Here is a 13,729-nt window from a genome sequence, read left to right on the forward strand (position 1 = left end):
GTTGGGCGGAGACACTGGGGTGGCGGAGGGCGGGGGTGCGCGTGGAGCGGGCCTCAGTTTCCCCGCGGGGCTCGCCAGCGGCGGCGTGGGCGTGGCCGCCGCGGGGGCGGGCGGGGGGCTCGTCCGCCGCTCGGCCCCGCCCCGCTCCCACCCGCGGCCCGCGCGGCCCCGGCCGGCAGGGGTTAAGCGGTGACTTCAGCGGGCGGCGGCCGGAGCAGGCCGTGGGGCGCGGGCAGTCCCGGCCGGCCGCGGGCTGGCCACGGGCGCGGGCGGCGGCGGCGGGCGCGGGGCGGCGGCCCGGCCCTGGGCGCCCGCCGCGGCCGGGGCAGCGGAGCGCGGGGCCGGCGGCCGGCGCCTTTGTGAGCGGCGCGGACACAACAAAGGCGCGTCCGGGCGGCCGGGCCGGTGAGTGCGGCCGCGGGGCGCGGCGGGAGGGCTGGGGGGCGTCCGGGGGAGTGGCGCCGAGTCCCGTTAGCCGGCCCGCGGGCTCCGTGGGCCTGGCGTGTCCCGAGCCCTGCGGGGGCGCCCGGCCCTTCAGTCCCTCCGTCCGTCCGTCGGTCCGTCGGTCCGTCGGTCCGTCCGCGCGGAACCCCCCCCCCCCCCCCCAATCAGAGGCCGGCGCTTTCCCGGGGACCCCCGGGACCCGAGCGGTGTGTCGGCCACAGTCCTGGAACCGGGGTCTGTCTCCGTGCGTGGGGGGCGGGGGGGGGGCTCCTGGTGTCATCTGAGTGTGTCACGAGTGTGTGCGCCCCGGGCCCTGGGGGCCAGTGCATGGCCTGCCCCTCCGTGGGACTCCTGACCCGGCTTTGTGCGGGAGGCAGAGGACCGAGAGAAGGTTCTGGGAGGGGCAGTTTGGGAATCGGGCACCCACACTCCATGCTTCACTTTCCCCTGCTCTGTCCCCCATTGGCTTGGGGGAGTGGAGGAGTCTAGGGTCCGCCTGTCCGGAGCTGGGCAGCCTCAGGAGGGGAGCAGGGGAAGAAAGGGTGCCCTGGGCCACTGGTGGCCACTCAGCCCAGCCAGGCCAGGACTGATGCTCCTTGAGCCTGAAAGAGTGTGTGTGTGTGTGTGTGTGTGTGTGTGTGTGTGTGTGTGTGTATGGGGGTGCCTTGCTGAGGATGCAGATCAGCCCACTTGGCTTCCAGGGTGACCTCAGCAGAGGAGGGGGCGGCCAGCCTGACCTGCCTGGTGTCCAGGAGGGGAGTGAGATAGCGCCTCCATCCCTCTCCCTGGGGTGGGGTCCTGGCCCTCTCCCTTCTAGCCCCCTCAGAAACCCTTTTTGAGCCTGGAGATCCTGAGGACAGCCCCACCCCCAGATCACAACAGGGCTGGGGAGGGGCGTTGAGTCCCCATGGCTGGTGCTGAACCATCTGAGCCCTCGGCTTCCCCAAGGGATTGGAGCAGGGGCTAGCCCCGCCCTGCTCACCCGCAGCCCACCTGCCCCTCAGTGCCCGGGAGGAAGCCTGGTGTGTCTGACCCATTCAGACACTCAGCTGTTTCTTGTCACCCTGAGTGGCCTGAGTGGCCATCATCTGAGCACCCAGCACACTGTCCGCATGTCTGTCCACCCACCCTCCTTGTGTCCGGGCCTGGGGTGTAGCGACTAGAAACCCAAACTCTGCGACTTTGCATCGGGAGTGCCCGTTTCCTTGTGCTCTGTCTCTGGAGGGTCTGAGTCTGACTCCCACCCAGTCCTGTCCCTGTGACACACACTTCCCGCATCCCTGCTCCTGCCTCATCCTCAAAAAGCCTCCACCCCCCCTCCAGGAAGCGGGCTGGGTCTTCACCTGCTCCCTCTTGGAGTCTTTCCCTCCCCGCTCGCTCGCTCAGTCAGGTTGCCCCCAGGATTCTTGTTCATGAGCCTTTCCGAGTCTGTGCCCCAGGTGCTCAGGACCCCTGCCTGTCCTTGACCTCTGACTTGGAGCAGTCACTCACACATTGGCTCAGTAAACACCTGTGGAGGACTTGAGGGTCCAGTTCCTAAAGGCTCCTAAAGTCCGCCGCTTCAAGTTCTAACTTCAGAGCAGACTGGGGGAGGGCAGGGGGGGCCAGTGGACTCCTCTGGGCCCAGGTACCGGGTCAGTGTGAGTGAAAGGCCCCATTGATGTGACCAATAGCAGATGAATGAACTGATAGGCATAGCACACTTATTTCTATGCCCCTGCCCCCAGTGGCTTAATTTTCTCTGGTTTCAATTACTTGTAGTCAGCCTGGGTGTGAAAATTGGATTCAGAATAAGATATTTTGATGAGAGAGAGAATGAGAGAGACAGAGAAAGTGAGAAGAGAAGCCACATTCTTTCTTTCTTTCTTTCTTTTTTTTTTTAGTGAAACACCATGAGGTACAGTTGTAGACTTACAAACTTTCGTGCTTGGGTTTCAGTTATACAATGATCGAGTACCCATCCCTCCACCAGTGCCCATTCTCTACCATCAATGATCCCAGTAGCCCTCCCATCCCCCGACCATAACCCCCTCACCCCACCCCACCCCACCTCTGTGGCAGGGCATTCCCTTTGAAAGGCCACATTCTTATGACTTCTGTTGCAACATACTGTCCTATTTAGCTGTTGTCGCTGTCTCACTGTCCCTGGTTCATAAGTGAAACTTGGTGGTGGATGTGCAGGGGACGGCATGTCAGTGCCAGGTGCTGGCATGCTGCCTGGTGCCTGTGTGATGATGGGGACTTAGATTTGTTTTGCCTTTTCACTCCCTCCATCTGTTTGGACAATAGCCTCGATCGTTCTGCAGGGAAGGTGGGTCCCACCCATCTTACAGATGAATCCAGGCTTTGGAGTGGTGTCCCCCCGGCCACAGCTGGCGTCCGAGCCAGGATTCCAGCCTGGGCCTCCCCAAGTCCCCAGTCCTGGCCCTCTCTTGCTAGCGTGTCTTCTGGCTCTTGGTCTCGTGTCCCTGACTGACCTCATGGTGAGTGAGCCACTGGGCCTTGGGGTTCGAAGTGCAGGAAGGAGAATCAAATGCACAAACACGGGATCGGGCCAAAGTTCTCTCCCATCCCCCTGGACTGCTGGGGTCCCGCTCAGTTCCTTCCTGGCCTTGTGTGCTCGGGTAGCTCCTTCCTCTGTCTGCCTCTGCAGAAAGCATCAGAGCCACCTTCCTCCCGTCCTGGGCTGATGGTGCTCAGGAGTGACTCTGCTTCTGGGGATGGGGGCCCGGGGTGCAGCTTGGGTCATGACAACGTGTCGGAGCTGATTGCTGAGTGTTTGATGGGATTTTGGTTTGTTGGGGGCGTGGGGGTGGAAGCAGTTCTGGGCATCAAACCTGGGCCTTCCACGTGCAAAGCCAGTGGTATGCTTCTGAGCCCCCATCCCCAGCCTGAACTTACTGGTGAATATTAAGAATTTCGTGAGTTGGTTAGGAACTTTGTACGCATGGCCACGCGTCATAGCCACACTATTAGTTGGCTGAATCAACTATAGTAGGATCATACTAAGATCAATGATGCTAAAGCAAGGAAGCAAGGGTAACTAAAGCAGAGATACTAAAGCAAGGGTAAGACACCAAATGCTTCCTGATTGTTTTACTATATTTCACTCTATTGCTGTATTTGTCTTTTTTTTTTATTTTTTGCTTTTTGGGTCACACCCGGTGATGCACAGGAGTTACTCCTGGTTCATGCACTCAGGAATTACTCCTGGCGGTGCTCAGAAGACCGAATGGGATGCTGGGAATCGAACCTAGGTCGGCTGCGTGCAAGGCAAATGCCCTACCTGCTGTGCTATTGCTCCAGCCCCTGTATTTGTCTAAAGGGTCTTGATGTACATGCAGGGGTGCTACGGCGTTATTCTTCCCAACTGTGGCTACTGACGTCAACTTGGTAGCATAAAATTGGTTTACCTCATACATTTGGCAAACTGCAAATCAGGTCTTTTCTCCCGCAGAGAACCAGTTGTTAAATACTCGCCAGCCCAAAGTGGAGGGACCGTGCCTCAGGCAGCAGGGGTGCGGCCCTTTCCTTGGGGTCCTGGGGTTTTCGTGCGTGTGACGTCATTCTAGAACTGGTTGATGGTCCCTTGAGTGCAGTGTGATGGGCAGCTGCTGGGCTGGGCCTGCTTAGGGGTGGGGGTGGGGTGGGGTTGTAAATTGCCCTCAAATGAACTCCTACCCAAGACAGCTGTGCGATTCGCAAGCAGCCACAGGAGGGGAAGCTGGATGAGAGCAAGGTTCTGTTCCTCGAGAGCAGCTCTGCTGTTGGCTGAAGAAACGTTCCAGGGCACCTGGGAGGAGAGGATGGTGGTGTCTGAGGGTAGACCAGGGGCAAGTGAGATTGATAGCCCAAGTGCCGGTGTGGGCAGGATGGACAGGGTGCCCAAGGCACAGCCCCTCTCTGTTCGTGTGGAGTTTGGTGTTGGTGTGGGAGGGGAGTGCCACTGAGTGGACGGGCCCCTGGGTTCTGACTGGGAACTGGCCATGTGCATGTTTACATAGAGTGGCACAGTGACGTATGCAGTGACATACACAGTGACATACAGTGAGAAGTTGGCAGATTTCCATGGGTAGCTTACGTGAGGTGGGGAGGAGAGAGATGGTCACTGGAGCCCGCTGGGAAGGCTAGGACTGATAAAGTCAAGCCACACCTGATGTCCACTTGGTCTTCTCAGTCTGGGAGTTGATCCCCACCACCCAGTTTCTCGGAGCTCCGTGGACTCAGGCTGGAGCAAGGAATTTCTCTTTGCAGGAAAGGAAAGTCAGCCCTTGGCATTACCCAGGGTTTCCAGTACTTTGTCTTGTCTCGCAGAAAAGAATTTCAGGAGGAGACAAGCCGTGAAGTAAAGCAGATTTTATTTGGAGACGTTTAGAAAGGTGAAGGAGGGAGAGTAAGTGAGAGTAATTGCTGAAGAGAGAACACAGGCTTCTCCAAAGGCAGAGAAAGCCCTGGTACACATCTCAAGAGGGGAGATGCGGGCGACACGTGTGCTTGGATGCCACATGTGCTTGGCCAGATGAGCGCAAGCCGCACATGGGCTCAGGCAGCATATGTGTGCACTTCCTTTATTCAAGGTGCTTTTATAGGGTTTTCCCCAGTCTGTCCCATCTGGGGCTTTCTAGCTAGGTAAGAGTCTATTGCTAGGGTTGTTGCCAGGGAAGTAGAGTTGAGATGGTCTTTGAAACTCCTTTTCTTGATCTTTGTTCCTGCTGGAGCTTCTTTTGGCAGTTGGGTCCAGCCTTCTCTGGTCTGGGCTAGCTCTAGGTAAAGGTCTTATCAGGTCTTAGCACCTGTATCCTGGGTCAGAACAAACAGTCTTAGGGCTAGGTGGTTTCACTATTCCCTGAGAATTCCATTGCCATGGTGGCCCTTTCCTATCTTCCTGCCTCCTACATCAGTCATACAGCAACATAACACAGTGACATACAGTGATGAGATGACAGACATGGTGACATACAGTGACATACAGTGACAGACATAGTGTCATACAGTGGTGTGACAGACATGGTGACATACAGTGACAGACACAGTGTCATCGTGATGAGGTGACATACACAGTGACGTACATAGTGACATACAGTGATAGACACAGTGACAGACACAGTGATATATAGTGACACACCTGACATAAATTGACGAGGTGACATACACAGTGACATAGTGATATACACAGTGACAGACACTGACATATTGTGACATACCGTGGTACAGTGATGTGTGTAGTGACATACACAGACATACACATACAGTAAGACAATGATATGCAGTGATACAGTGACACAGTGACATACACAATGACAAACAGTGATAGACACAATGACAGTGCCACACTGCCATATACAGTGACAAACAGTGATACAATGCCATATGCAGTGACAGTGACAGACATAATGACAGTGATACAGTGCCATCCGCAGTGACAAACAGTGGCACAGTGCCATCCGCAGTGGCAAACAGTGACACAGTGCCATACACAGTGCCATGCAGTGTGGGCGTGGCGGGCCCTGCTGGGGAGAGCCCTGGGGATTGCAGGGGTGTCTGTGGCCGGGGTGGGGGTGGGCAGGTGTGCAGCCTCAGAGGCACATGCTGCTGGGCTCAGTCTGGCTCAGGTACTGGATGAGTCCCAAGCACAGACTCATCTGAGCACAGGTTGAGGAGCCCCGCTGGGCCCCGCCTGCCGCTGCTGTGGGCTCACTCAACCCCAGCCCTGCATGGCTTTGGTTTCTTGTTCGTTGCTCATGATTCTCCGGGCCTCTGCCGCTCTGGCCTGGCATCCAGGACTAGTGGAGTGAGGGGGAAATTGCCCTTTGAATACTGGGCCAAGCTAAACAGAACCGAGGAGGTGAGTGGCGGCTCTGCCTCCACCCCTCTTCATACCGGAAAAGCAGATCCGAGGAACTGGTTTTGAGGTAGTCAGTCGGGTGATTTTTCATTGCCTCTGTCCCTGCCCCCTGCTCGAGCAGGCTGTCAGGAGCTTCTGGGCAAAGGCGCCTCCCGTTGACTCGTTCTTGTCCCTGCCAGCTCCTGCTTCTCCCACCTGGTCCTGCGGGCAGATGCCTCTGTGCGCTCTGGCAGGCCAGGAGACAGGCGAAGGGATCTGGTGACCTTCCTAAGGCCGCGGGGTATGTGAACAGCAAGGTCCCAGCCTCCCCGCCCTTTCACGCCCACCCTTTCCCCTTCTGTTTCCCTTTGGGGGGGAGGGAGGGGAGGTCACCTTTTGTCCTCTCTCCACCCCTGGGACCCCAGAGCCAAGGCCCAAAATAGAAGCCGCAGAGTTGGGAAGGGTTCTGGGTCCTGGTGTCAGGAAGAGCTGGTAACAGTGGCTCACAGGCGCCGAGAGAGACACGCGGGCAGCTCCCACCCAAAGGCAGACGGGCGTGTGGTTCGGGGGCTCCATGCTCAGCCGTCCCTGGAGGTGGACTAGCCCATTTTCATTCATCCCCTCCACGGAGTCCCAGGTCAGTGTGCTTGGTCACCCAGGTCCTGCGACCATTGGGGCTGGGGGGTGGATGCAGCCTGGCTTGACCTGTTAGGTTTCTCCCCAGCCCTCCTGAGATACACCCCCCCCCCCCCGCCCACCCTGCCCCTGAGTCCAGTGTTCAGGACTATAGGCCACATTGCTCGTGTGCTGTGGGCAGCAGGAAAGGACAGTTACTCGCTTGGCCAGATGGGTGGGCTCTACCCCCTCCTTCCTCTTGGGGACACCTGTTCGGTCCAAAGTAATACAGGAGGTGTAGGGGAATCTGGGGGGTGGTTCTCTTCCCTCCGACCTATCATGAGGGTGGTCTTGGCCCACGCCCGTCCCCCTGCTTCTTGAAGACTCCAGCCCAGAGCAATAGGGGAGGTGTGGGAAGTGGGGATTCTGCTCTAGGGGGCGGGGGTGGTGGGTTCAGCCCAGGGTCCTGGGTCCCAGGGTTGTGATGGGATCTAGGCCCTGCCTTCCCCCGGAGTGCCTGGCCTGGAGCCTCTCCTGATTGGTATGCAGCCCGAGTCCCGCCCCGCACACAAAGCGACTTGCTCGCTAACTCCCCTCTCTTCATTGTTTGAAGTGGGCAGACTTGGAAGCAGGCTTTCAGAATGCCGGCTTTTGATTCCATTTCCCAAGAAAAACAATGGTGTAAATTGAGTGGAGGAATAACGGGTCTCTGGAAATTGAAGAAAAATATTCTGAAACTCAGGCATTACCCAGAACCTTTGAATTTCTTTTCTTTTCTTTTTTTTTTTTTTTAAAAAGACGTTTATTTCCCTTAAAATTATGCATGCGTTGCCTGACCATTGAGGAAAAACTTGGAGAATACGTAGAGAAGAAAATGAAAATGGTGCTCTGCGGGCTGGTGAATGGCAGCCACTTGTGTCCAGCAAGCGCTTTAATCGGGGCCTGAGTGGACCCTGAACAACTCCTTTGGGCCCTGTTTGCTCATCTGTGAAGTGGGGATAGTGCTTCCTCACAGGGCCCAAGGCCTGACCCACAGTGCAGGGGACAGTGAGTCTGACCAGAGTGCAGGGGACACTGAGTCTGACCCAGAGTGCCGGGGAAAGAGTGAGTCTGACCCAGAGTGCCGGGGACAGAGTGAGTCTGACCCAGAGTGTCCCAGAGTGCAGGGGGCAGTGAGTCTGACCCAGAGTGCAGGGGACAGAGTGAGTCTGATCCGGAGTGCAGGGGACAGTGAGTCTGACCCAGAGCACAGGGGACACTGAGTCTAACCCAGAGTGCAAGGGACACTGAGTATGACCCAGAGTGCAGGGGACAGTGAGTTTGTCCCAGAGTGCAGGGGACACTGAGTCTGACCCAGAGTGCAGGGGACAGACTGAGTCTGATCCAGAGTGACCCAGAGTGCAAGGGTCCCTGTGCAGGCCACTGGTGCTGGCTGATGATGGTGTCTGTTGCAGGATGGACCTCATCTGGACAGGGCTTGCCTTGGGGGTGTCAGGTGAGGGCAGGGAAGACATAAAGGGAGGCCGAATAATTGATCAAGCACCTGTGTGTTGTGTACTAGGTCCCGAGGATGAGGCAGCTTCTGTGTGATTGATGGGGAATGTCGGGGTGTGGGCTGTGACAGGGTGTGACAGGGCTGTGGGCTGTGTATGACGGGGCTGGGGGGTGGAAGTAGGGGGCTTGATGGGTGAGTGGCAGGGTGAATGGGACAGCATGTGGTGGTGGCACTTCTCCAAAGAGCGATGCTTCAGCCAAGACCAGCACCAGGCGGAGCCCGTGCCCGGCTCTAAGAGCTGAGGGCCTTGTCGCAGGTGGTGGGGACGGATGGGTACCAGTAGGTGCCGGGAGGCCTCCAGGCAGGCAGGGATGCACATCTCAGTGTCACGGGCATCAGGGACTGCTCCTGGCTCTGTGCTCGGGAGAGAACCAGGGTGCGGGTCACGAGCCAGGCTGCTGTCTCCCTGGCCCGGTCCTTTATCTTTCATATAAGTGCCTTGATCCCCGGCCTCAACTCCGAGCCCAGCTATTACATGGGCTCTGTTTTGAATATGTTCCTTTCCAGATAATTGGTTCAGAAGCAACTTCCTGTAGGGTGCCTATTCCGTGGAAGCAGTGGACGGGTGCTGGGGGTGAGGGGCAGCTGGAAGACCAGCGGGGTGCAGCCCTATTTGTGGGTGGCCGTGGGCCTGCATTCTTCCTGGGACCCGTTTGGGGCCGCCCATCCACTGTGGGAAGGAGCCCCTGACCGCTGGGGGTGAGGGGGGGGGTGGCGGCGGGGAAGTGGGTCGGGATCTGGAGGAGGGGAGCGGGAGATTCAGGATGGGGTCACGGTAATGGTGGTAGAGGTGACTGGGTGTGGATTCCGTTCCAGCAATGGGATCAGCTGCAGTTGCTGGTAGGTTGCTCAGACGCAGGCCGGGACAGAGGAATTGATGGTTTTTATTGAAACTTATTTAGAAAGATGGGAGGGGGGTGGAGAGAGAGGGAGATGTACATGTTCGAGAGGGAACAGGGGCTTCTCCAGAGTGGATCAAGGCAGGCAAAGGGACAAGAAAGCGAGATACGTGTTTGAGGGAGAACACGGCTTGATGGGCAAGGTTCCTTCTTTCCTAAGTAGGGGTCACATCCCAAAGTGCTGGACGTGGGCTGAGACCGGGGCTCCTCCCAGCGATGCTTGGGCCAGTGGTGCTGCAGGCGGATGGCTCCGGGCTCTGGCCTGGCAGTGTTGGGGTGTGTGTGTGTGTGTGTGTGTGTGTGTGTGTGTGTGTGTGTGATCGGCACAGGGCGTGCGGGTCCTGCGTGTGTTCCCGACCTGCCCTGCTCTTTGAACCAGCTCCCGGGCCCCAGGGTCGTCTCCTTCTCCAAAGCATCTGGGTGGGGGGGGGGGGTGTCTCAGGCAGTGAAATGGCTTGGGGTTGTCTAAGAATTCAGTCTGGGGTAGGTTTACACCGGCTCGTTAGAAGTCCTGGGAGTGGGAGGGCCCAATCAAGAGTCAGACTGGGGTTCTGCTAGGAGAGGGGGTCAGGTGGGCCATCCCCCATGGATGTGGGTTCAGATGGAGGAGGAAGAGGCTGGGAGGAGACAGGGGTGGGGGGCTGTTCTGGGGAGCTGACATGGATAGTGTCAGGAAAGAGCTTGTGGGTACTGGTGGCTCAGGCCACAGAGAGTCCGGGCCAGAGGTGGTGTTGTGACGTGACCGCTGGTGTTGGCGACAGTGTGGCCGTTTGGGCCGGTGGTTGGCGCCTTTTTTGCAGGAACGCTGGGCTGGACTCCTTAGTGGGGAGCCGCCAGGAATGATGAACGTGGGCTGGGTGAAAGGCTGGGAGAGACGCAGTCTCGGCGGGAGCGGGCTCCGGCAAGGGGCAGAGGGCAGCTTGAGCACGCAGGAGAGGGTGGCCCAGGGGGATGAGCTGGAGGTGGCAGGGGCAAGGGCTTGACCTTTGACCCTGGCCTTCCCGCAGGGATGCTGCTCAGGAGCGGGCGAGGACGGGAGGTGTTGGAGGGTACATGGTTCTGCAGTGGAAGTGCCGTCAGCTCCCCAGAGGTAAAGTGCGGGGGGCCGCAAGATGCCTTCTTCCAACTCGAGGCAGCAAGGCCCAGGAGATGAGATACTGCCCAGTGAGCGGGCAGCAGCGGGCAAAGCGGGGCTACCCCTGGGCAGACAGCTGGGGCACAGACAGCAAGCTCCGGAGTTGGACTCCCCGTCTGCACATGTCTGCCCTGCTGGGCGCTGGGTGCTGGGTGCTGGTTGTGGGTGAGAGCTGGTGGCTGAGGCAGGTGGGAGAGCACTGGCCCCGGGCAAGGGCCTCAGTGTCGGAGATGAGCGGGCCGAGGCAGAATGGCCGGGGAGAGTGGCGGGCTGAGGGCTGGCTGCCGGGTCTCTGGCTCCCGGCTCCCTCTCAGAACCCTGCTGCTGCTCCCGTGTCTACCAAGCTCTGCCCAGTCTCAGCTCAAAGGCTCTTGAGACTCAGCGAGGTCTGGTCCCTTGCCTGTGGCCACGCAGCATCCCCGCGCCCCTGCTCCCTTTTTTTCCCCCTTTTTGGGTCACACCCAGCGATGCACAGGGGTTACTCCTGGTTCTGTAGTCAGGAATTAACCCTGGCGGTGCTCAGGGAACCATATGGGATGCTGGGAATCGAACCCAGATCACCCGCCAGATCACCCGCGTGCAAGGCAAATGCCCTACCCTCTGTGCTATTGCTCCAGCCCCTCTGCTCCCTGGACTGACACAAACAGAGGGTGGAGGGAGGGATGGAAAGAAGAAATTGAAAAAAAGATTTTTTTTATTGTTCTTTAGGGGGGCTGGAGCGATAGCTGGTAGGGCGTTTGCCTTGCATGCGGCTGATCCGGGTTCGATTCCTCTGTCCTTCTCGGAGAGCCCGGCAAGCTACCGATAGTATCACTGGTGTCCGCTTGAGCAAATCGATGAACAACGGGAGGACAGTGACAGTGACAGTTCTTTAGGCGGGCTGGAGTGATAGCACAGTGGGTAGGGCGTTTGCCTTGCATACGACTGATCCGGGTTCGACTCCTCTGTACCTCTCAGAGAGCCCGGCAAGCTACCGAGAGTATCTCCCTCTCATGGCAAGCTCCTTGTGACGCATTCGATATGCCAAACACAGTAACAACAAAGTCTCACAATGGAGATGTTGCTGGGCTTGCTCGAGCAAATCGATGAACAAGGGGGGACAGTGCTCCAGTGCTCCAGTGTTCTTTAGGGGTGGGAAGAAGGGGTGACCAGTCCCCACTCGGGGGAGGGGAGGTGCCTGTGCATTGCCACCACCTGCTGCCCCCTCGTGGCTTCCCCGTGCCGTGGGCAGTGTCGGAGTTGGATGGTGCTGTGGTGGGAGGAGCTGGACGACTGGGAAGGGGGAGTGGACACCCCCCTGCCCCCACCCCTCCCGCCCCGGCAGCCAGAACCCCATGGGTTGTTCCAGCACTTTCCTGGGCACTGGCTTCCTCCCCAGGGAGCTGATTGGAAAACTTTCTGGGGCAGGGCCAGGCCTGGATCCTGGAACACAGGTCACGCGGGGCTGGCGGGGGAGGCGGTCCCTCTGGGAGGCAGCTGCTCTGACTGGAGCCAGGCAGAGGCCTTGTTGTCGGGCCTCCGGGCAGTGTGGGGCGGGACGGGGGGCACTCGGGAGCCCGGGCACCGTGGGCAGGCATCCTGCCTCCCTGTGCTTGTAGGCGGCTCAGCTGTGAAGTGTGGGCCTGTGTCAGAGGGATCTAAGGGGTCCAGTGCTCTCCCGTGGTCAGCTGAGGGCCTCGAGTGTGCCCAGCAGCAGGGGTCATCAGTTGAGGCAGCCTCAGGGAGAGGACCCCAAGTTCCCACACCCCCAGGCAGTGGCACAGCACTGGCCTGCAGCCCAGCAGTGGGTTTTTCCTTTTAGGGATCTTAGTGAGTTGTTTCAGGCCTCTCCTAGAGGCACACAACACTTACTTCTGGCTCAGAGCGCAGGGATCATCCCTGGTGGTGCCAAATATGTGGCCCCAGGGATTTGAACCCGGGTCAGCTGTGTCCTAACTCTCCAGCCTGGCAGCCAGATTTTTTTTTTTTTCCTTTTTGGGTCATACCCGGCGAGGCACAATGGTTACTCCTGGCTCATGCACTCAGAAATTACTCCTGGTGGTGCTCAGGGGGACAAGATGGGATGCTGGGAATCGAACCCGGGTCGGCTACGTGCAAAGCAAAAGCCCTACCTGCTATACTACCGCTCCAGCCCCCGGCTGCCAGATTCTAATCCCACCCCCTCCCTCAAGTCAGCCAGGAGTGCTTGGGGGACATTTCCTCCTGCCCCTGAGTCAAGCAGGTGCCATGAGAGTTGGGCTCTGGAATATCTAACCCATGCAGGCAAGGGGGCGGGTATCTAGGTTTCTGCCAGAGTCAGACACATCTCCCCTTTTCTCCCTCCACCCCTCCATCCTGCCCTTTGTTGCTTGGGGAGCACCAGGAAGTGGCACTGAAGATCTGGAGCGAGCCCTGCCTAGCCACAACTCACACAGGCATCAGTGATGGGCCCCTGGCTGCCAGGTGCTGCACTGGCTGTTTTGGGCGCTCGCCACGCAGGCGACTCTCATCGGGGAGATGAGGGCGAAGACTCAGGGTCCGGCTGGGCTTCCCCGAGCGTCAAGCGCTAGAGTCCGTCTTCCTTCAAACCCCAGGCGCGCTGACTCCTCATCTCTTCCTGCCGAGCAACACCTGCTCTCTGGGGCCCCGGGCGGAAAGATACGCCTTGTCCAGCCCCCTGGAGACCCAGCCGCGAGGGACCCATCTGGCAGCACCAGATGAGCGGCTGAATCACTGGCAGAGCAAGCAGGAAATGAGGAAAAGCCACCCTGCGTGCGCCCCTCGCCAGGCAGCCCTGTGGGAGGGCAGGCCTCAGCTGCTCGGAAGGGGACGAGGGGACAGGGTGTGGCCGCGGGAACAGAAACTGGAGCTGAGGGTAGGACGATGGAGTCAGAGACCCATTTAGCTCTGGACGGGTCCGTCTGGGATCAGCCGCCCCAGCTCCTAATTTTATGGATGGAACATCTGAGTCCTGAAGGGTGGCGGGCACTGGCCCCAAGGTCACCCAGTCCCGGGCGGCACACCCAGGAATAGGAGAAGGGGGTTCAGGGCAGCTGGATCATGGGCTGATCTCCTGGCGGCGTTGGTCAACATGGCCTCATGCCACGGCCCCGGGCTGCCCGCTCCCTGTGCTCCTGCCCCTATCAGGGACAGCAGTGAGCGGGGCTGAAAGGAGGTGTTGGCTGAGTGCCGAGTGTGCTGCCCACCACTCTGGACCCCCGTTCCTGTTCTGTCCCCATCCCTACCGCCGAGACTTGTGACTTTGGGCCAGGCAGCTC

At 58.9% G+C, this 13,729-nt stretch overlaps 1 protein-coding gene across 1 annotated transcript in view; it reads left to right on the plus strand.

The window, feature by feature from the left end:
- The first annotated feature begins 281 nt into the window (after positions 1 to 281).
- ARHGEF10L (Rho guanine nucleotide exchange factor 10 like) overlaps positions 282 to 13,729 on the plus strand; it is a 109,522-nt gene continuing 96,074 nt past the window's right edge. Inside the window, exon 1 of the mRNA XM_056122574.1 lies at positions 282 to 405. The gene's annotated coding sequence lies outside the window, so the exon portion shown is untranslated. The remainder of the gene's footprint in view (positions 406 to 13,729) is intronic.

This window comes from Sorex fumeus, unplaced genomic scaffold, assembly GCF_029834395.1.
Source record: "Sorex fumeus unplaced genomic scaffold, SorFum_2.1 ptg000047l, whole genome shotgun sequence".
In the NCBI taxonomy this organism is placed as follows: Eukaryota; Metazoa; Chordata; class Mammalia; order Eulipotyphla; family Soricidae; genus Sorex; species Sorex fumeus.